We start from the raw sequence: 23,486 nt of genomic DNA on the forward strand, positions 1-23,486 counted from the left end.
GGAAATACAAATGCCTCTCATAAGAAGTATAAAGCATCAAGTATAAAGCACCAAGTATAAAGTCCAGTTAGTTAAAAAAAACAGTATATACCAAAGGAAATACTCCCCTGAAGTAGATCTATGGGATTAAAGCTCTGAATGGTCACCTAGTCTCTCTTTCAAACACCCTGCACAATTCTTGGAAAAGGTTATTTTAGGCATCTACTCCAATGAAAACGTGTCTGACTACAAATCTGCTGAGTAAACTTCATGAACTTCTCCCTACTTTGGAACTCTTTCCAACAGACAGCTGTAAACTGAATACAGAAGACTTCATGGATTGCCACTGCTAACTTATAAACTGCATAGGAACCTACGCTCCTATTCCTGGATTTCTGATTCCACACAAAATATGTAACATAAAATACTTTGTCATTTCTAGCCTGAAACCAAAATCTAATTAACTGGCAGCTCACTACAAGCTCTCTTCTCCTTCTTTACTTTGTGAATGGGTGGCATAAATGAAGCCAGAGAAATCTGGTTTTGAAATGTGCTAGATTTTCTGCCTCAACCAAGCATGAGAGATCACATTAGCCAGGGCAGAATTATTCTGTCTCCCTCCTTAGTCTTACTGTATTCAGGACAAAGCTCTAACTTAGAAGAATGTTGAAGGAGCAAAAACTAGCTGCCCACAAGCCCCATCATCATCACCAGTTACCTACAAAGAGCTGTAAGAATACAGCCTTAGAAATCGAAATAACACTTACACAATGCACTCTCAGTAAATGGACATCAGCTGAGGAAGCTCCCAAATGCCAGATGCATCAGAAAGTTCATAGTGATCAGCTTTAATTTACCTTGAAGAGAGCACTTCCTCAGCTATCTGCAGATGTGCTAGCAAGACTTGCAAAGAAGCAGCTGTCTTACAAATGTTAAATAAATAGTTATTTGTGCTTTCTGAAGTTACTTAATCATTCTGTGCTAGGAATCTCCCTTGATCTTTATGTTACAGAATAAATTATGTTTAACTGCTGCTGCAAATGGTCTTTCTCTGAACAGAGACTGGAATTGGAAACCAGAACTGAGGTGTATGTAGAACTCAACATCTCATCCTAACCTAATGCATCACACTCCCCAGTTCTTACTGTCACTATCTATAACAAGTTTGTTTCAAAATCAAAATAGCCCACAGGGTCAAACTGCTAGAGATGGACTGCTTCTTGGAGCTCTTGGGAACTACTGACTGGGGCATCACATGAGAAGGCAAATCACTTATATTCAAAACTATCTACAGTGCTGCACACCATAATGAAACAAGTATTTGTTATGGCAGATTAGAAAGATTACAAAACTCGTCAGAAGAGAGAACACCTGAGTTCTAGCCTTTGCATAATTATTTATCCAAACTGGAACTGCAGAAGCAGACAAAGTTGCAAGCCTAACTAAAAATTACCCCAAAAGTGGTTTAGGCATACAAGAGGAAAGCATGACAAATACTCAGACTTTCACAGAAAAATAACCTGAACTTTCCTATATTTTAAATGAGTGCCATAAAGCCCTGGGGATTTACCTCGGGAAGGGGAGAATGTTTCTTCCGTCCCACTTCTGGCATATAGTTTCCTATGCTCCCACTGCAGTAAAGGGAAGGAGAAAGGCTTCTCTCGAGAGTGCCTGAGAGCACTCCAGCATGTTTCCTGCAATGAAGTGCTCTCCAGAAGAGCTGATTTTATTCCATCGACTACAGCTGTGTGCTCCTTTCCAGTTAAACTAGGTTCTCATACACTGTTCTCCTGATCTTTATGTCATCTCCTCATTACAGCATCACTGCAATTAACAAGGTGTCCTCTCTGTACAATGTGTTTGAACCAGGATTTACAGGACATTCTTTGAAGTATTCTACAAGAGAACTTTGACTTTTGTTTCTTCTTCAAGCAAAATTTCAGTTCTCCTTATTAAACTCTGAAAACCTGTTATCCACTTTATTGACATGTTCTTTCACCATGTAAAATGACTATTGCAGTGATTTGAGGGTATTTTAAAATCAAACTGCATTCCCTTTGAACAAGTACAAATGAATAGGCAAGCAAAGCAGTGGTGAGTCAGGCATGTGTAATTAAAATTATTGTGAAAGTAATACCTGCCTTACGTTTACAATAAAATGCCTTACATTGTCTACCTCTGCTACTGCAAGGTTCCAGTAGGGTATCTATTGATCCTACTGCTGGGATGTTTGGATACAATACGGGAATTCAACAGGCAACATGAATTACAAAGCTGAGCTTGCACACTGACTGTCATTCTTCAGAGAGGCAGTGTGCCCAAATGGCTTGTGATAGAACATATTTAACAGAAAATGATTTTAGGTTTGTCAGCACAACTGGGTGCTCTTGTTGAATATACTCAAGATTAAATCTGACATAATTTAGTATGAATACAACAGCTGTTGAGTAGAACTAAACATTGCTTTGACACAATATTATCTGCTACAAAATAAGGCCAGGCCTCTAAGTGCAGATCAATGTAAAAGCTTCAATTTCCAAACTTGAAGTATTTATACAGCACATTGCCTTTTCCTCCAGATAATTTATATAAAATCTTGTAACTCAGACATTTTGTCCCACCTTTTTCATAGGAAAACACATGCATTTTGGCAGCTCATTCAGGACTCTAGTCACTGATTTGTACAAATAAGATTATCTACAGCTCTCACGTACACAGCAAAATATCACTTTTTATATCGTCTGTGCTTCTTGCTGAGATGCTGATTGTGAGTAACAACATGGACTAAAGGTTGAAGCTACGATATAGCAAACAGGAGTCAATTAGATGTAAACTGTCCAAGGAATGAAGTACAGCATCATCTTATCAAACTTGTAATTTTATCAAATATTAAAATATTAAAATCAGGCTTTTGTCAATCATTTGTTTTACAGGCCCAACTTTCCATAAAACTATGTTGAGTAGAATTAATTTTACTCATGGCCTTTAATTCCCTATCAGCTGAATCCCCAATCAGCTTTTTTCCATATGTTCACTGTGATTTATATCAGGCTACATTTACCCTGCTCAATCTGCTTGTCTGAATCTGAATCTGGGCAGAACACCAGCTTTCTTCCAGTCTTAAGGAACATATTAAAAATTAAAACCTGTGAACCAGAAATCTCCCCCACAGGCTTCTCTAGACCCATTGCACCTAGACCTGCTGGCTAAACATCTGTATCTTCAACACACATTATTTATAGTACCTATTAATGGTTATTATGACTAGAAAAGGTGTCCATCTGAACATGATGTATCATACTTTTTCTTCAAATTCATCATGTTACTTGCAATAATAAAACAGCAAGAGAAGCAAATGACTGTGAAGGAGCTCACAAAACAGTGCTAATCCTGTTTCTGTTCTTAACACTTAGTCCATAAAAATAAACCAAGTATTTGTCTGCTTGTCTCCTCCACAGCAATAGCCAACACATCTGCCAAGAGAACAGAAGCTCTTTCAGACAAGTGTCAGTACTGACTGTGCATCTGCACAGCCCCAGCACAAGAAGATCCAATCAATTCCAGCATAACTTCAGTATGAACTACAGAACTAGCAATGTAAACCAGCTTCATTATCCACCCATTTTGCATCGGTACTGAACTGCACTTGTACCAGGTCATCTGACACCCATCCAGCTGATGCAGCCTTGCACAAGGTTGACTCTCCTGGTTCAACCAGGACTGAGTAGGGTCCTACAATGCCATGAATGCTCAGGGTCTACCTAAGCACAGTCAACACTACATCAGTCCTTCAATAGTGTTTTAGGGCAGATGGGGGTCTAAATGAAGACATGTCTGTTTGGGTATTCTCTAAGACATCCTCCTTCTAGCAGCCACTTAGCCACTTGCCCATTGACAGGGAGACAGAAGGAAACCCCTGGGTTCCAGGTCACTTTGAGCTTTTCCACAGTGATAAGGCATACGCAATCTGGACCTTGTCTTGTTCACTTCTTTTTCTTTTTAATTTCTTCTCGCAAAATATTTTTCCCTTTTACTTTTGTGAGTCTTCAGTGTTGTACTTCCCTGAACACTATAAAATTATATAGCTGCTAACTGCTGCTCATTGGTAAATCGCTATGAACACTGTGGTACAGCTAAAAAATCAAGGATATAGGTCCTTAAAAATCCACTTGGCAAAGTCTTATTTCAACTGCCTGCTCTAGAAGTGCAAGTGCCAAATCCTAGGAGCACCCAAAAATGCAGGATAAAAAAATCCAACTAAGCACAGATTTCAAATGTCTCATTAAAGGCTGCAAGTAAGCCTGTAAGCTCAGTAATGATCCACACAAACCTTCTCTTGAGAGCAGACAAGCAGAGTTAGTTTTAAAAGACTGAGGCAGGGCTGATCTGTCCTTTTATGGTTGTCTTATAGGTCCCGGATGACCTATACAGAATTTGGCCTTTTTGAGGATTTAAACAGAGGAGCACTTACTTTCTAGGTCCTGCTCAGATTAAATTATAAACTGCTTAAATGTGGTGATTACATACACAGCAGAGCAAAGCTGTGGATAGCTTTCAAACAGGGAAGTAAGTAAGCCTAGTAAATCTAGCAAATTCAGATGCCTCCAGAGTCAAATCAACAGCTGAACAGCAATCTTGCTTGAGTGCTTTCTGGTGTCTTGAATTCTTGACTGGATTCAGACTCTTTCACCTTTTTTACCTCTTCACTTACAATAGAAGATAGAATGGAGCACAAAACAAATGGTTTAGTGCCATTTATTTTAGTAGTCCTTTAGAGTCATTATAGCCTGAACAACAATGCTTTGTATCTTATGCATGTACGGTTAATTTTGCTGTCTTTCAAAGACCTGACTGAAGCGCTTGAGTGCAACTCTGCAAATCTGCTGAGGACTATGGCTTTGCACAGCAGGAAGTAAGAACATAACCTGCACAGATTTAGAGAGATATAGTTTGGCTTAAAGCAAATCACTAAATACGGTCATCAAGGAGAGTAAGTAATTCAGCTAGATTATCACATTTCTCAATGAGTCAGAAGTCATTCAGAGTGAGTGAGAGAAAACAAATTACGACAACATTTTTACAGCACCTGAGTATTAAAACCCACATGATGCTCTCATTAGGATAACTCTTTAGGTTATGTTTTGGCATTTTTAGAAGCATGCAAATGATCTAGTCACTCGGTAAGTCCACTTTCAGAAGATCTAATTCAGAATGAGCTTCAATACAAAAAAGGTTTTCAAGTAGCCCATCTCCTTCCCTCTGAAAGGTTTTTCAATAGACAGTGCTTATGAGATAAATAACTATGAATAATCAGATTTCTCTGACAGCCATAAGTAACTGTGCAAATAGAACCAGAAGGAAAACTGCAGAGTGGGCAGAAGAAAAATGCACCATCATCCTGAGCGAAGACTCCCAATTCAGTGACTACAGTTAGCTCCTTGTAAATATGCAAAAGGGATGCTCAGCTGAAATGCTCCCTGAAATGCTAATTTCTTTACCCAAGAGATATGATGAAAGAAATTTGTTTTCCTTTCTTTTCCTTGTATTTATTTTTTAACTCACCAGAATTCAGAGCAAGGGCTTCAGAGAGCTGGCTTAGGAGAAAGTAACACATTCTGTATTATGTTGGTTAATTACCTTCTATGCATCCCTGCAGCTAACCCACTATCTGTCCAGAAGTATTCCTGCAACCCTGGAGATATTCTTGTGAAAAGCATACTGTGCAAAAGAGCAGAATCTGATTCAAAGACAGGGAAACTCCTCCCTTTGGGAAGTAGAGCAGAAACCACTAATATTAGCATGAAATGCCAGAATAGTTATGCTAGGGAGGAGATCACTTGGAATAGGGACAGTGCCAGAAACTGAGGACTAAGGCATTCTGTCAGATATAAAACCCTAACAAGTACATGAACAAAGGAGGGTAAACAGTGCTGAGGGAACAAACTGTACAAACTCCAGCTAGCTGCTTTGGGTAGACTTTTTGGAGATGGGGGCTGGGGACTGGCCATCTATGTGCAACATCTATTTAACAGGCAAAGTCAGCATGTTTGCTGGCTACATTTTAATTAATTTTGTTAAAGGAGTTCCAAATACATCTGTTATCTTGCAACCTCTGTCTACCATTAAAAACCGAAATGAAACAAGAGCTCAGATACAAACACTTCTATGCCTTAGAAATACCCTTGCCTTTCTCTCTAAAAGTGCTGACAATGTTCTCAATGATTACAGCTCTGCAAATCAGATCTGCCCCTGCTCTAAACAACACTAATTCATGCTGCTACTGTTCCAAACCGAATGGTGTGAGACTTAAGCAAATAAACCAGCTCCTTAAAATATGTTTGCAGATATGCACAGTGTTGTGCTACATTTCATAACCAGGTCACCATGCTCAGGTGTGCTACTAAGGATCACATGTGCAGGGATGACTAGTGCCCTAACAATGGCCAGAAAGAACTTGCCAACTTCAAGATGTTCTGATTTCATCACTTCTTTATATCAGCATCTCTGCCCCTCATTCACAAGTAATTCATAATAACATACAAAGTGTTAACTAACTTCATCACCTGCATAAAACCTGCCTGCTACAGCTGGCTACCTCAGCTTTATAGATAAAGGAGGGAAGGCTGGCATTCAAGTGCCCTTTTTTCATCCTGACTTTGCTTGGCTTTTGTTTGCTTGGTGTTCTGTTTTGTTTTGTTGGGTTTTTTTTTATGGGTTGTTTGGTTTTGGTTTTTGGGGTGGGGGTGGTTTATTTTTGTTTGTGGGGTTTTTTTCTATTACAAACCTGCAGAGCTTCCAGGTCCCTGAATACATGAGCTCTTGTGTACACTGTGGAGGCTCTAAGTGGGAGTATACAACAGGGCAAGGCCTGACAGGATGGACACTGCATCTGTGCAACACTGCGCTGCAAACAATGACCCAACCTCACTAGCTGTCACCATCATTAAGAGCTGACTTACTCAGCTGGCACTTGGGAAAGCAAAGCTGTCTGCCCTCAAGAGCTCACACAGGGAGCTCCCCAGCACAACACGGATGAATTCTGCCTGGGTTTCTCCTACCTTCCATGCTTAGGGCACAGAGCAGTCTGGATGTACTGTCTTCTGCCTACAAATATGGACAATAATGTCAGTCCTCCATTAGGTGGCAGATTGACCCTGAGAGATGAGGTAAGTGCTTCTCTGAACTGGAACTGGGGGGAGCAAGGGGTGAAGGAGTGGAACAGGCAATTATTGAAGCAAAACACTTCGATGGGATTGAGAAGACACCAGATAAATAGCACCTTTTGGGTTTTGTTAGAGGGAGAGGAAAGGAAAAAAGTAAAGAAAGCATATGTTTAAAATCATTAAGGTTGGAATTACATGTTAAAATTTTATCTACATGAAAGAGAAATTAAAAGTATTCAGCATGATATTAACATGAAAAGAAAGAAAAATAATTTTACATCATTGTTGAAAGACACAATCTGGAAGATGATGGGGAAAAAACAGACCTTGCACCAGCCTACTGGTTTGCACAAGAATATTTGCAAGAGCTCTGCTCCCTTCTTTGGTGAATTCCCAGTGACAGATTATTTCAGCATAGGTTTCACCTCTAAACAAAGGCTATGAGAGCATTACAGATATTTCACAGGAAGAAACAAGGAAAAGATGAAAAATCAACATTGCAATAATTAGGGAATATTTAAAAGCACTAAGTCCTGAAGGCTTCAGACACACTGCAGGTCCACTACAGATCCATTGCAAGGCAAACTCCAGAAAACCTGAATATACAGACAGACATCAGCACAGACTCCTGTGACTGTCACCACCCTGACCTCTCACTCTGAAGTACAAATCATGAGTATCCTCCTCCTCATACAGCTTTTACTTTAGTCAATTCTGTTGCCAATCAGACATAAAAGCCTTATCGAAAGATGAGCCAGTGGGGAAGAAGTTGGGCCTGGCTGAGCAGAGAGCTTTGGCTGGAACTCAGAAAAAAAGGAGAGTTTATGACCTTTGGAAGAAGGGGCAGGCTACTCAAGAGGACATAAGGATATCACGAGGTTATACATGGAGTAAATTAGAAGGGCCAAAGCCCATCTACAACTTAATCTGGATACTGCTGTAAAAGACAATAAAAAAACATTTCTATAAATACTTGAGCAACAAAACAAGGGCTGAGGAGAATCTTCATCCTTTATTAGATGTGGTAGGAAACATAGTGACAAAGGCTGGGGAAAAGGCTGATGTACTTATTGCCACTTTTGCCTCAGTCTTTAATAGCAAGCCCAGTTGCTCTCCAGGTACACAGACATCTGCGCTGGAAGACAGGGATGGGGAGCTGAATGAAGCCCCCATAATCGAAGGGAAAATGTTTAACATCCTGTTAAACTACAGAGTCATACAAAAGTCTATGGGTCCAGATGGGATCCACCCAAGGGTACTGAGAGAGCTGGTGGAAGTGCTCACTGAGGCACTTTCCATCACTTATCAGCAGCCCTGGCTAACCAGTGAGGTCCCAGTGACTGGAAATTAGCAAATGCGACCCCATCTACAAGAAGGGCTGGAAGGAGGATCCAGAGAACTACAGGCCTGTCACTCTGACCTTGGTGCTGGAGAAGGCTATGGAGCAGATCATCCTGAGTGCCATCACAGAGAACTGTACCACAAAACCAGGTGATGAGGCACAGACAGCATGGGTTTATGAACGGCAAGTCCTGCTTGACTAACCTGATCAACTTCTATGACAAGGTGACCCACGTACTGGATGAGGGAAAGGCTGTGGATTGGATGTTGTTTACCTGGTCTTCAGTAAAGCTTTTGACACTTTTTCCCACAGCATTCTCCTGGAGAAGCTGACTGCTCATGGCTTGGATGGGTGTACTCTTCGTAGGGTGAAAAACTGACTGGATGGCCAGCGGTGAAGAACGGAGTTAAATTCAGTTGATGGCTGGTTACAAGTGGTGCTCCCCAGGGCTCAGCACTGGGGCCAGTTCTGCTTAATATTGTTATCAATGATCTGGACAAGGCAACTGAGTGCTCTCTCAGTAAGCCTGAGATAACACCAAGCTGGACTGAGTGTTGACCTGCTGAGGGAAGGAAAGCTCTTCAGAGGGATCTGGACAGGCAGGATTGATGGTCCAATGCCAACTGTATGATTCAACAAAGGAAAATCCCGGTTCTTGCAGTTAGGTCATAACAACCCCATGCAACACTACAGGCTTGGGGAAGAGTGGCTGGAAAGCTGCCTTATAGAAAAGGACCTGGGGGTGTTGGTCAATAGCTGGCTGAACATTAGCCAGCTTGTGCCCAGGCAGCCAAGAAGGCCAATGGCATCCTGGCCTGTATCAGAGATAGTGCAGGCCAGGGCATTGATCATCCTCCTGTACTTGGCACTGGTGAGCCTGCACCTCGAATCCTGTGTTCAGTTCTGGGCCCCTCATTGCAAGAAAGACATTGAGCATATTCAAACAAGGGCAGTGAAGCTGGTGAAGGGTCTGGAGCACAAGTCATATGAGGGAACTGGGGTTGTTTAGCCTGGATAAAAGGAGGCTCAGGGGAGACCTTATTGCTCTCTACAACTACCTGAAAGGAGGTTGTAGAGAGTCAGGTGATGGTCTCTTCTCCCAAGTAAAAAGTGAGAAGATGACAAGTAAGGGCCTGAGGTTGCACCAGGAGAGGTTTAGACTGGATATTAGGATAATCTTCACTGAAAGGGTTGTCAAGCCTTCAAACAGGCTGCCCAGGAAAGTGGTAGAGTCACCATCCCTGGAGGTATTTAAAAGATGTGTAGATGTGGTGCTTAGGGACATGTCTACTGGTGGACTTGGCAGTGCTACCTTAATGGTTGGAACTGATGATATTAAAGTGTTTTCAAAACTAGAAGATTCTATGATCCTATAAAAGTGAACATTTTTAGTTCAAGAAAATTGGCTTGGATGAAACTACCAGAAGCTAATATGATATTCTGGATGAACCAGCATTATACCTATAATTATTTCCCTCTGTAGTCTACTGCTAACCACAACCACCACATTTATTCAAAATCTTAGTGTATTTTCCTTCTTGTTTTAAATAAGCTATGTGATTTCAGCTAGTTTTACTGGCATAGACTATTGAACCTCATCTGTCTAAATACAAAAGTGGATAGAACAGGTTATTTTAGTGGGCCAGCTTCAAATAATAGATACAATGTACCAAAATTCGTATTTTTAGAATTAATCCTTCATTTTGCTGGCATTATTCAACAAAATCTGCCACTGGATTCATCTGAACTTGACTTGATTAAAACTCTTAAGATTTGTTCTATAATCTGTATTGCAGCTGATTCTGTTAAATCTCTGTTTTCCAGCCTCTGCTTTCCTGTATCTGGATTATCAAAGAGACAAAAAAAAAGTAATTCAAGAATATAAATGAAGGGCCTATTTTTACATTTATCCAAATGTGGATTTTTTTTATGCTATTATGATGTTCAAGGATTAATATGGCTTTTTAATTGAATGTATTTTTTATTGTATCAAAAATAAAACCCTGCAGCTTAATTTTCCCAATTAATTTTGCACTTCTAATAAAGTTTTAAGAAACCATTATCAAACTGAAACCTTCTAAATTATATGTGCTAACCTACATTCCCATGCTTTTGCCCTTTCATTTGGAATACATATTATATGTTAAGAATATTTTCAATGTTTCATTTATAAGAATCAGAGAAGGCACCACTAAAATAACGTATTTTTAGGTGCAATTCAAATAAGCTGCAATACGACAAAGCCAATAACTAGAGCCTGAGTGAGCTTCTTTATACAAATCATTAACTCAAACCTTTAGGGTAAAAAAAGCTCATTTATTCATCAAGGAGTTAGTCCAGTTTGTTCCCTAACTGGGAATAGCTTTTCCTCCATGTTTTGTACGTGTATGCTATTCATTAATGACACCAAAAAAAAATCTTACCCAGGACTTTGTACCTATTATGTAAGTAAACATTACACTTTGATGTAAGAATTTACATTGTTCACAGATTCATTGGAATTTCACATTCACATTACCACCAAGGAGATAAAAGACATATCTTTTATACTGTCTTGTTTACAACTGTTTTCTTTGGCTTGTTACAACTAATTTATCCTTTAAATCAAGATCTCAAATGAAAACTGCACACATTGTAAGAATAGGAGCTTTTTGTCAGGTTTTTTTGTTGTTGTTGTTTGAGTTAAGCTCAGGGTAGCTCTGCACAGTTGCACCAATGGATGAGGAGAAACTTTCTTCCATTCAATGTACTAGTCTAAATACTCTGTTTTCTCATTATAAGAACACTATTCTAAGCACATATGATATCCTCCCACAAAATCAATAATACTGAAATTAACAAAAAAATTCTCAAAGTGAAAGAAAAAATAGCACTGCAAGAGGAGAACATGTTACAAAATCCCAAACAAAAATCCTTCTGAAATTTTGCTGATAGTGCTGCAAAAGAACTTTACTACATAACTTGTAATCCAGCGACTGATGTGTTATTTTATCCACAGTAATGACTACATTTAATCATTCAAAAATAAAATCAGCTTATTAATGTACACACATACATAGGTTTTGTATCAAACAATGAGGCATCCAAAGAAACATTTGCTTTTTCATGATAAGACATCCTAAGGCACACAGTAACAAGGCAGCATGACCTCACAACTGAATTCTTACTCTCATGACAAAATCACTTTTTTATAATTATGCATCCATTTAATTTCCAAACTACCTTTTTACTTTTTTCTTAAGACAGGTTATTTGCTAAATTTCTAAACATACACATAAAACAAAAACCAAATTTCTCTCCAACAATATGGGTAAACGCAACAGCAATTTCTCACAGCACATTAGAAATTATTTCAATAAATTCTGCCAATTCTGATTTCTGCACAGTTGTAACATCTAATAATGCAAATGCAGTACAAAATATGAGCATTTCAGAAGGAAAACTTCAAGAAACTATAAAAATGAAGGCAAGACATTCAAGAAGTTAAAGTAAATAATATTCCTAATTAGCTTTGATTACTTCAAACACTTGCCTATGCTTTATAGTTTTTACAAATTATCTTTCTCTGAGGCAACTTTCAGTCAATCCAGTTACAGTCAGAATTACAGTGTATTAAGGCAGCTTGTGAGCCAGACCCCTCTCCTTTCCATATCTTTAAATATTGATCCTTCAAAGAAAATACAAAGGACTGCTCACTGGACTCTCAAGCAACACCTGCAGGTGATATAGCCATATTAGCATAATACTGATCTGTATTTCAACACGAAAAGAATGCAAAATTGCCATAAAACAATATTAAAGCCTATTTTCTTAGCCATGCTAATTTGAGAGATGCTGTTGTCCAAGGATTTTTAATTTTACATTAAACTGTCTTACTGCTTATACACCAGAGAAACCCTCATATAACAAGACCAGAAAGTACTCTTTAATCTTTAATATGAAATTAAATTTTGCTGGTTTTTCAATTTATCCAGAGACTTAGCACCACTTTAAACTGTGCTTTGTTGTATTCATTTTAATCAAATGTTATTTTAATTGGGTCTGTAAGGACATGTAGAAACTAGTGCAGCGCTGGGAAGAAAATAATTTTTGATCTCCTGTTCTTACATCTCTGAAACCAGCCTGGTTTTCAGTCTCACCTTTAACTTCCCTTCAGGCATTATTCCCTAGGGTTCCACAGCTTCAACTCTCAATTCATATTTGCTTAGAAGAATAATGTATCTCAAAGCAGTACCTCTGGAAAGCAAGACTTGTGGCAATGGGAATGTCTTACCACATTTTCCATGTGGTCTATGGGAAGAAGTTGAAGCCTAAAGTAGGGCTCCCGGAAAATGCCTCACCAGACACATGGATAGAGCAAAAGAAAAAGGCAGCTCTACCCAGCATGTACTTTCATGATGTTCATAAGTGTTGCCTCTCTGTGCATACAGTAGAAAACTGGAATGACTCCTTATGAAAAAGGAGCAAGAAATCACAGCAGGATCACAGACAACCAGTTGTTAATATCCTGCATCTCTCTCCCTCCCACATTCTGATCTCTCCTAAGCATCCTTCCTTCTTAAAGACAGACAGATGCTGCCTTTTATTCCTTCCTAAAAAACTATAAGCTAGCCAGGCGACACCAGATTGGTGAAAGAACTGTTCTCCATATTGCTGAGAAAGTATGAAGGAGGGTGATGGGAAATAAAGTCCATCAAGGAAAAAAAATCTCAGTCAGACTTTGTATTCAAAGAACAATCTACCTAATACTGAAGATTTGAGACAGGGTTTTTCCTACTGTCAGAACACTAAAACACTAAGTAAATAATAGCCTCTCATGGAGGGCAGTTACAACAGCTGAGACTGACTGATAATATCAGGTAGCAGCCCTGATTCCTTTCTTCCTTGGCAGGCACATGACTCAAACTGCTTCACTGCAAATATTTGGTAAAGTAGCTCAACATTTTTTGGAATAAACTGTAGGTTAAATCCATAACTATAATCCACAAGTAAATTAAGCTCAATTTGCCCAGACAACATTTGAAGTAAAACTAATAGCTTCACCCCCAATCAGAATAAAATTGAAAGTAGCAAATCAACTTTCACTGTAAGTTCATGAAATAATGTTTTTCATATCAAGACAGTTATTAAGTTTCTCAATTATGGGTTTTTTTCTTGTTTGGGGGTTTTGTTTTCAGGTTTTTTTGTGGGTTTGTTTTTGTTTTTTTGTCATTTGAGATCCTGGAGCAAACATTCTGCACTACATGAAAGGGGTTAATGTCACGTTGGTTGCCTTTGCAACACTTAGGAGACAACAGCAATCAAGGAAACCCTTAGAAGCTTCATTTTCCAGAAGGAAAAAAGCAGAAAATAGGCATCAACATATTTAGGCTCAGTAGGGCACAAAAATACTTTTCCTGTAACCCTGAATAGGAGAAACGGGAGAGTCTATGTCCCCTTTAAAATTCATAAAGTGTTTTGGTTGTCTTGCATTTGAACCAAGAGTGGAACACAAAGGCAACCAACCTTTGGCACTCATTATTTATTTTGAATTGCTACATGTTTTCACAGTGCCTCATAGGGATCTCTGCATTCACACTCATGTCTCATTTTTGACTTTATAATTCATTCAGTAGCAGGAGCTGGTTTCAGAAAAAGGACTCACCTGGAAACACTCCCCATGAAACGGTGGATAAGGTAAAGATGAAGTAAAAACTTTTACTAACTTTTCTTTAATCTTGATAGTGTGTTCCCAGAATTAGGCTGGGTCCAACAAATTACACATTTTCACATGTAATGCTTGCTGCTGGGTAGTTGCCAGGTAAGATAATAGCATTTCTGCTTAATTAAACCACATTCCTTTTTTTCCACAATGGCTGACAATTGGCTATTTTTAACATGGCAAGATTTACCCACATCAGCATATGCTGGGAAAAGTGTGATACACCTTTTGTTTAATCTTAAGACCCAGATTTTCCAGACATAAAGCCAACAGTTGGCATGGCTGAGACGCTATGAACTTCACACATACGATTTCTCACATGTTTAATCAGACAAAGTTTACCTAATTCACTGCACTGGTTTGGCAAAGATATTGAATGTCATGGGAAAACTAAAGAGGGAAAGGGAAGATTTTAAAAGATTTAAAAAGATATAAAAAGAAGAGAAGTATATTTTAAAATACTGTTTTATACAAAATGAACCATTTCTAATGTATCTGGGACAAGGAACCCGCACCAAAAAATGTACCCAGTGAAATCTGAGAAAAATACAATTAAGCCTGAATTAACTTGAATGCTGTACAGAAATCAAGTTAGAAACACAATTATCTTCGCTACTATAAAAAAAGCATTAAGGGTTAGGTTAGATAAGTATTTTTCTCTTTTTGCCAGCAATCGCTTTAGTCTGTTGATCACCAAAGTATTTTATTAGAGGGTACATTTCAGTCCTTAATCTTCTATATATCCCAAATAACTGCAGGTATGAAAAAGGAGGTTCATGCAGACTAGAACAACCACTTGTATTCTTTGATTCAGTGGTCAGAGTCACAGAATTATACAGCTAACTAATTTGCACAAATTAAAATAGAACCTGGCTGAAGGGGAGATGGGGGAACGGGGTGGAATTAGGTGTGTCCATTCAGTGACCACACTTCCTTTTTTTCAAGAGCAGTCCTTTGAGTTCTCTCCAACATTGCTTTTCACTTGCATTAAAAAGCTGGTACTTTATTTAGGGGTGCATCTTTATACTAGGCTTGCTTTGATCTAATGACAAGTAGCTGTCAAGAAGATATGCAGAAGTCCTGAGCTCCTCTTCTTCACTCTAAGTTCCTGCCCTCTCTTCTTGCATTTAAGAACTGTAGTATCTCCAGTGAGGTACATCAGTTCACTGATCAAAAAATAACTAAACCCATGCAAGAAAAGATTAGGTTCTGACATGACAGAGATTTCCCAAAAGGAACTACCTCTTTTGGATGTCAGTCTGAAATTAAATGAAGTAAAACATCATGTGAAAATGTACCCACAGCCCAAGTCTTCATGGATCTGACCTGGGTGAATGCCACACTGAAGTATTCCCATTGCTAAACTGACTGTCCTACTTGCAGCACTGGTGAGGCATACTCTGCAAGGCCAAGGAAAATTACTTCAGAGCAAAGCCAAACACCTGAAAAGAGATATATATGCACAGATGTTTTTCTTAAAAATAATTTAAAAAAAATTAAAAAAGCAAAGGAAGATCCTAGTATCTTTGACTTACTCCATCTGACTCAATGAATCATAGAATCGAAAGTCAACAACATCCATCACGATTTTTTCACATCTCTACAAAGTCTATAAAAGTTAAAATATGTTATCTAAAGGCAGCTTCCCAAATACTGACTCTTCTCTCACTGACCCATTTCACAAGATGACTGATGCATTAATGAAATTCATTGCACACTTCCATTAAACAAATGGCATTGACTTTTCATTTTTACTATTTTTGATTCAAAACATGTCCTTGTGTTTTTTTCTAATGATTTTCAGCATTGTTCCTAGTGTAGTCTGTTAAGATATGCAATCTTTTAAGTCTGAAGAGGAGCACTATATTCTGCAAGCTCTGTAAGTCACGTAAAAAGGAATGTCAAACCTTTATTGTATTTCCTTGACTTTTATATCCACCAGCCTTTTACACAAATTTATTCAAAGAAGATTTATTCAATTTATTGAATAAAATAGTTCAAAAAAAGTGTGGGCAACTACCACACATCAGTGCATACAGTCTCCTGCAAAATAATTCTAACATAGTACCATCCTTCACATGTATTTACCAGGATGCATTTTACAAAGTGTAAATTCTGTATTTGAAGGCTTTTATTTCTAAATAGAGGAAAGCCAGTTGTACACATAAGTTCTATAATTTCTCAAATTATATAATTAGTAATATGTATACACACATACACATATGAAAACAATATTTAGCCTGCTCTGTGACAAATTACAACTGTATTTCTCAGCTTAATCAGAACATGTTGCTTTGATGAGTACTCTCCTTTAAAAAAAAAAGTGCACCCTGAGCATTTCCTGTGCTCACTTGCATCTCAAACACATCTGGTAATACAGAGCTTCTTTCGTTTGCACACCAGTTTGCAAATGATACACAAATCATTAAGTTATCTAAAAGTCAAAGCAGCTATTTAAAAGGAAACTGGATAGTCATATTTTAGGTATTTATGGAAAAGGAGTACAGACAAAAGCAGGTACTTGATAGAATATTTTTTAGGTTATTATAATACTCTGGAATGTGACACAGTGGGAGAATTAAGCCAAGATTCTCCATCAAAACTCATCAAGCTATATCAGAATTGTAAATCTGTTTTTGCTAAAACAGACTGGTTTGAGTTGGGAGGGACCTTAAAGATCTTCTAATTCCAACCCTCTGCCATGGGCAGGGACACCTTCCACTAGACCAGCTTGCTTAAAATCACGTCCAACCTGGCTTTGAACACTGCCAGGGATGGGGCATGCACAGCTTTTCTGGGCAACCTGTGCCAATGTCTCACCACCCTCATAATAAAGAATTTCTCCCTTATATCTAGTCTAAATCTCCCCTCTCTCAGTTTCAAAAACTCTGTTAGTCACCACATGCCCTGGTACAAAGTCCCTCTCCAGGTTTTTGGTAGGCCTCCCTTAGGCACTGGAATGATGCTATAATGTCTCCCTGGAGCCTTCTTTTCTTCAGACTGCCTTCATAAATGTGATAAACACATAAATGTATTGGCTTTCGCAAATCACAGGTGTGGTTATGTGGATATAATTATACGAGTTTATAGTAACAAAACCAAAGCTCAATAAAGACATAAGATGAGCAAACCGGAGTCGTATAGTAGAAGAATTTAACTCTGTTCACCTTTCTCACAACAGCAGTAGCTAAGTCTAACAGCAGCAAGAAGTGTTATTTGATAGTAATAGATAACTTTTGTATTCCAAAGGCAGTCAGGTACTTTAAACATGAAGGAAACATCAACAGCATTACTAACACCCATAGAAGCATCTTGATAGGCACAAGACCTTTCATAGGAAGTTTTCTACTAAGCCAGCTGTAGTTTTAAAGATGCTCTACTCAGAAATTCATAACTAATTTACATGAGATCTTACTGAATACAGGATGCAATAAAAAAACATTAACATTAATTTTTCTTGAGGAAAGAGAGTATACTTTCTGAACAGAGGTGAATGCACTCCTCTGGTAGTGAGAGTAGGTAAAGCCTTTCCTTTTGCCAATTGGCTGAAATGCAGTGCTGCAGTAGGTAGGCATAAAAGGGACTTTCTACTGTTCCCAGAGAGCCTGTCCATCCTTTTTCCAGACTGTTTTGACTTGTTTTAAAGGAAACACAAAACAAGACACAGATAAAAGCATTTTGTGAATAATCCACAGATTCAATTTTTATTGTATTTTGCCAGGCAGAATATTTGATTTCTTCTGTCATTCTGTCACTAAATTAGGTCAGTAATTTCCTTACAAAACTGTACTACAAATTTTAACATGAGAAGGATATATCGACTTTCAAAACAACTTTTTCCTTTTTAATTCATGGCTGCTTTGGTGGCATTTCAAAACCAATGAATATACTGACAGATGATTGGATGACAGGTTTCAAAGAAGTGTTTTTGCTGTTTTGTTAAATGTTTTGCTAAACATTTGACAGTTTTCTTGCAGAAATGTGTTTCCTGAATAACACTTTATAGAAATTCAACAAAAAGGATTTATACTCCAAAGTTGTAAAAGCCAAAACCACATGAACTGTAATTATTTGCAAAACTAAGTGACCATCAACATTTGCCTATCCAGTCTTTGTTGTTTTGTTCTAGCACTGTACACTGTCATTATCTGTTCTTTCAGCACTATTAAAAGGCTTTACAAATGGCTGATACTCAGTCTTTTACTCTTCAGTGAAGCCAAAGAGCTTTACAACACATTTAGCAGAGCACATCACATATCAAAAGACACTTAGCTACTGCAAAAGAGGGCTCCTGATGCCAGACAGATGATATTACTGAGCTATTACAGTACTCATATCTGCTGATTTTTAGAAGACCCATGAGAGTTCCTGAATCCCAAAACAAAACCAAAAGCCCCTGTGGAATAAATATCAGATTACATATTATTCAGCATGCATTATTTAACAATGTTTCTGCTTTGGATTCCACAAATCCTATACAGATTAATTACTTCATAAAAACTTGAAAAATGTTTATGCTCCATAGATGGTTTTCCAAACGTAATAGTTTTTCTATTTCAAAAAGGACTTACAAGGGTTGAAAAAAAGGCAAATTTTCATATCACAAATCTTAGATTCCACTTTTTGCAGTGGGAGTGCAGTCCCTGGTGTATAATTAGAGGTCTGAAATCACCTGCTACATTTTACTGTTCTAATACTGATCCCAACTGAATGAAAAGTGATACTTTAAGCATTTTTTCCCTTCTGATGATAGTGCCCACATGGCCCAGTCTAGTACTTCACTGATCACGTTTATAGGGTTGTTGTGATTTCAGCTCAGCCCTGTTAAAAACTGAGGTTATTCTTCCTGCTTCTGAGTAGTAATTTTAAAGATAGAGAACTGAGTTTTGGCCCTGGACTTACACATGCTAGACTAGGTCCCACAAATCCACCTGACAAAACCACAGCTACTATCCCTAAATCCTCATCAAGCTATTATGGCTTCTGATCTACCACTACAGGTCTGTGGACAATTTAATTTTCATCACTAGCATAGTACAGGTTGTGTAAAGTTACAGACAAATGTCCTCTTCTAGCTGGCACAATCAACAAAGGAATTAACAAGATTTAAACAGGTAAAATGTCAAATGAGTGACTTATCTGACTCTCATAGGAAGGCAATACCCATCAGCAGAGAGAAAAAGTCAGACAGGGTGATAGGCTGTTTTAAGAACACCCATCTGTCTACGTGCTACCTTGAGAAGTCACTATGTTAGAAAGCAAATTACATCAACGGAGGATGGTGCTCTCCTTCAGCCATTTCCTACTGTGGATAAATGGTGAAGAATTATGGTACCCTAAAAAGCAATGGCCTCTTAACTGCTGTGTAGTGATAATGTCCAAATAAAGGCCAAGTCTACTTGCTGTACGAAATGTCACATAGTGTGTTACAGAAAGTTTTTCATATTCTACTATGGCCACCTTTCTTTCAAATTAATTAAGTTGAAAAAAAGATAGGCATGTTTCTATAGATGTTCCTACCTGTGTAGACTAGTACAGATGAAAAAAAAAGCTTGTAAAAATCAAATAGAAAAGTAAATTAAATAATCTAAATCTAATTCCATCAGTTTTCATATACCACTACAAATGCAATCATATCACAGACACCCAAGGATAACGAATGATGTCCTAACTTAATAATGTCAATAGGAATTCTGCTGCTAAGTTCTATTAGACATCATTGCATCCAAGGAGGTTTCTCAAATCAAATAAGGTTATTATCTGGTTGAGAACAAGCTCCAAAGGAGCTACACACCCAGGTACAAAGTGGATGTCTCCTAGAAACAAAGTGGAGGTTACACTGTACTAATGTCCTCCAAATTCAGGAGGAGAGTACAGGTCAACTAATCTGCCTTCCTGAGGCCTGTGAGAAGAAAGCAGGGTGCAATAGAGTGCCCAAGGGCAAAGCTACTGTGCAAACCACACCACAGGCTCCACAAAGAAGCTACTGCCAGACACAACATGTCACAGGCAGTTATTGTACTAAACAGACATGGAAGGTAAGTGTATGCATGACAGATATAAGTGCTGACATCTGTCAAAATACAAATGCCTATACCACCTATTGCCCTTACAGTCTGTCTGTATCCTAAGCCTGTGTTCTCTGTAACCTTTCTCTCTTATGCTCACTCCTCTGTACAGCATCACTTCTTGGAAGATTCTCAGCAGCCCTGAGGCAAGATGTACAGACTACAGCAGAGACCACTGCTGAACAACAGGTGTAGAAGAAAAGCTGGGACTACAAAGAGATGGTGTGCAGCAGCTGCAAGAAGAATCACAGGTGCAGGAATATTTGTTGTTAAAATCTGCAACTCAGTGTTTGTAATATTTTTATATGCATTTTTCCAGGGAAGAAAAACCTGTTCTTGACTGGTTAGGTCATTCATCACTGGATGTTATGCAACGCATGGACATTCAATAGCTTGACAACAAACAACCTGAGAATATCAAATACTAGGTGCACAAGCCACAAGAACCTATTTGAACACCCTGAACTGAAACAAAAAACAACAGACACAAGCTTCCCAGCACTGAACACCATAAGCACATGAGCACTTAGCTCCAGAGAATTCACACTGTTGGTCTGGGCATCTACATTCCCTGTTACATTGAACACAAGAGACAGATGTTTATGCACAGTATTCACAACATCTAACAACCTCTGTAAGGAAATGCTTATCACAGCCAACAAGAACTACTGAAAAAATTCTCTTCTGAGAATTCAAAGTGCTGTTACATCAGTAAGAAACCAGAAATCAGAGCTGAAATCCTGTGTGCAATCATGAGACCGTGCTTGAGCATGGAAGAAGGATGCAGCAATGCTGTACACAGTAGTGTGGCAATGTAACTATGGAGTGGGAAGAAAACTGTATGCTAGGGTTTTTTTTCCAGTTCAGGTCTATGCTAGCAAAGGGCCATAATCACGAGACTCTCAGGAGTCTGTATTACTCTGAAGTTGGGCCATTATGCAATTAAGAAAATATAACTGTTTCTTTGGATTATATACAGCAAACAAGTAATAGTAGTACACTATCTTCCAAAATCTAGGCATCTTCGTGTTTAGGGCTGCCCTCTAATAGAAATCCAGTACTCTGATGTGCTAGTTGCTGTTCTGTGGAAGCTATTTCTGATCCTTAAGAGTGCTAAGAACCACTTGGTAAAGAGCACACCCTGCTACAGCATGCTTGTGAGAAGAATAAAACTAAGGATCCTCCTTGGACCGTTAAGTAAAACAGTTACTTCAATGAAAAATACCTTTATTCAGTTTGATATGGCACAATAAACATTCAGAGGTTTAAGGGAGGGCTTTTGTGGCTTTTCCCCTTTAAAATTCTAAAATAAAGCTTTTTGTATCAAAACGTAATTAATTAAATCCTTTTCAACTTCACCAGCTCCTCCAAAGATACAGATTTAAATTAATAAATGGGCCTCACTTCAGCTTCAAAAGGCATTATCTAAATGTTGCAGTAATAGTGGGAAAACACAAGGGTTGTGATGTACTAGATGATCCTTTGCAATCCCAACCATTCTATGATTCTATGATTATTTCAGTTAGTATAACACATTTGGCTGTCATAAGCCTGTAATATGATTGTTTAAATAGAAACTATGGATCAAACACCCTTCCCAGTTTTACTTCCTGCTAATCAGTACTCTTGCAACTTCTTACAGGTACCTGACTGCAGTCTGAAGAATTAAGCTCTCAAAATCCTTTTCATAACTTACTTTTGTAATACCAGTGAACAAGCATCAAACACTTGAAAGGACTACTTTGGTTTGAAAAAGAACAGGTGTGGATCCAGCTTCCTTACAGTTTAGGCATGAGTTACTAATCACTTTACTCCACCATTGCCAAAAAGTGAGTCAAACAAAATGCCCCATCAGCTTTTCTAAAATTGTGTTAATTTTCAACTGAGTAAACAAAGCATACTTCTGTAGTGAGCAAATTAATTTTACAAAAGCTTCAGCTTAAAAAGCTCACTTATAAAGTAAGTTAAAAACTGATAGCAGCATACATGTGAAAATGTTGAGAATCACAATCACATCTCGGACCAGATACCATTTTGGGGGAACTGTGTAAGGAAAGAAAAAAGACTCTATTGTTAACATAGAAAAATAACTCTTTTATGGTTCCCATTAAATCCCACAACCACCTTTGACATCTGCAGGCTGAATGAAAATTTTGTGCCTTCCCTGTGTATCGACTAACTAAATTCATGAACATTTTACCAACCAAAGATCCAAAGTGCTGCATCTAAAATGCTTATACTTTCTCACATTTCTCAAACATCTCACTGTTCTAGAAAAGATCCTAAAGATATTTACTCTCTCAACAGCAAATCCTGTGCTAGTTGAATCAATGAGACCTGGAGAAAAACAGGGGGACGGGGAGTTACAGTACATTGTAAGAAACTTAATCCATTTAGTTTGCACGAAATGAAGTTGTTTGGACTCTGCAAGCAGTCCAAGGCAACTAATACTGTCCTTAAAGTATGTGACTAATTTGAAAGAATGGTTGCTGTATGTTATTCCAGATCACCATTCAAGATAGGACTGTATCTCTTACAACTGCTTGAAAGACATTAGTGGGTAGAAGTATGCTACCTTTCTGCAGTCTGCTGTTCTAGATGTGAAGGAGCTTCAATACCTTCAAAACTTGCGTGGCCTAAGAGCCTCCATATCACATAGAGGACTGGAGAAACTTGTCCAGACAAACTGAAACTAGTAGGAAGAGATGACAGTCAGTGATAGGTTATTCGGAAAAAGACCTATGATGATAGTCAGTGATAGGTTATTTTAAAAAGACCTACAGGGTTTAAATCTTCCTTGCAACATTTTTCTCTTTTCTCTGGCTGGAAAACATCCATTCCTGCCAGCCAAACACCCATTTTCCTTTGAAGTATTTCCTGAGAATTTTAATTGCCCAGTAAATTGCCAACAAAACCTTCAAGTTGTAGACCAGCCCTAAGAGACTCCAGAGGGAACAGCCTGTAATGCTTAATTCATCTTTCCACAGTCAGTGGGGAGGGCAGAGTTGCTCGATAGGCCTCCAGCCATAAAAATCAATTTTTGACTGGATGAAGTTCACTGAGCTGAATACAGCCATATGCAGGAGGTAGTAGTTCTCACCAAACACAATCCTAAATTCCATTACAGCAATGCTTTTGAGAACTGTGATAGTTATTTGGGTAATTAATATATCTAGCTACACATAAGCACTGCAATTCTAGTTTGAAAAGATTTCATACTTGAAAATGTGTTT

General features: G+C 38.3%; 1 protein-coding gene across 6 annotated transcripts in view; it reads right to left on the reverse strand.

Moving 5' to 3' along the window:
- Positions 1 to 23,486, reverse strand: part of NRCAM (neuronal cell adhesion molecule) — a 154,054-nt gene that overhangs the window by 70,629 nt on the left and 59,939 nt on the right. The window contains exon 1 of one of the 6 annotated variants that reach the window (XM_034063143.1): positions 5,617 to 5,636. The exons of the other annotated variants lie outside the window; for them this stretch is intronic. The gene's annotated coding sequence lies outside the window, so the exon portion shown is untranslated. Of the gene's footprint in view, positions 1 to 5,616; positions 5,637 to 23,486 lie in introns of those variants that run through there. 6 annotated transcript variants of the gene reach the window in all.

Source organism: Melopsittacus undulatus, chromosome 5 (assembly GCF_012275295.1).
Source record: "Melopsittacus undulatus isolate bMelUnd1 chromosome 5, bMelUnd1.mat.Z, whole genome shotgun sequence".
In the NCBI taxonomy this organism is placed as follows: Eukaryota; Metazoa; Chordata; class Aves; order Psittaciformes; family Psittaculidae; genus Melopsittacus; species Melopsittacus undulatus.